Raw genomic sequence first — 1,239 nt, 5'->3', positions numbered from 1 at the left:
TGACGTAGCGAGGCGCGCGCGCTCATCTCCCTTCGCGACGAACAGCGCGTTCCGAAGTGTGTTCGAGGGATTTAAAGGGGAGGAATCCACGTTGGGAAAAGGGGAAGAGGGAAAGGGAACGGGGATGTCCGAGCGAGTTTTGTAAACACGCGTTTTTTCAAACCGCGTAATTAAAGTTGCTCGTCGTGATTTCCTTCCTTTTTCTTCGTCTTTTATCCGCATTTTCAATTTCAACTCGTATCGTATATTTTTCGTTTTCGAAAACGTTCGTTACGAAGGAGAAACGAGCTGTACTGCGTCTTCTACGGTCGAGGAAGGGAGAAAGAGTTTCTTGAGTCGTTTCTTTGTCGTCAAGTATGCGTCGCGGCGTATAATGTAATGTAACGAATGCGGGACTCTGTCCACCACCCCTCGTCGTTCTACTTGCCTGCGTAAGCTCGTGGTTGCTGACGCGAACGGCGCCGGCGTACCGACGCCTCTCTCTCAGTGACAGACGTCGATTTATCGTCGTTTCGAGAGCTTGCGGCTACTACCGGTGTACTCCCTTTCTCGCCGAACGTCGTTTATCGATCGAATCGAGGGTCCGCTTAGGGATGAAGCTTTCCATTAGTTACTATCGCAACTTGCTATCCTCGAGTCCGCCGAGTTATTTCGCCGCGACAGCATTATAAATTATTCAAATGCGTTAAAGTATGTTAGATTTCGTGCCACAAGTTACCATTAATTGCAGATAAATTACAACGTCGCGTAATCGTCTCACGTATCGATGCGACGAAACGAGGCGAGGTTATTTTTAATTTAACATCTTATCTATCGTTATTCGCGATAATAACACGTCAAACCTAGCACGTATCTCGCTAGAGATAGATCTCTCCAACGATTGTTGAACGATAGGAATTGGAGCGGAGCGAAGGAAGCGGGTCGAAAACAGGCGCGCAACAGGTGAGGGAGAGATTACTCTCTCGATGCACGTNCGGGCGTCGTGCAACCACCTGATGCCCTATTTGGGGCCACGCACGGCCACGCGACCATTCGCCGTCTCTTTCTCTTTTCCACTTCGCCCGCCTCCGGTTGTCCCTCTCTTCTTCTCTCCTTCTCTCCTCCTCCCCACCACCTTTTCCTCCGTTTACTTTCCCCCTTTCCTCCTCGAGCTTTTCTTTCCCTCGTCGCCAACGTATTTACGCGCGTCTCACTCTCCTTCCAGGGTTTGTTCTCTCGATTTCTTCCTCGCTCTTCAAT

This window comes from Apis dorsata, unplaced genomic scaffold (genome assembly GCF_000469605.1).
Source record: "Apis dorsata unplaced genomic scaffold, Apis dorsata 1.3 scaffold_292, whole genome shotgun sequence".
Taxonomy (NCBI): Eukaryota; Metazoa; Arthropoda; class Insecta; order Hymenoptera; family Apidae; genus Apis; species Apis dorsata.
This window is presented reverse-complemented; position numbering follows the sequence as displayed.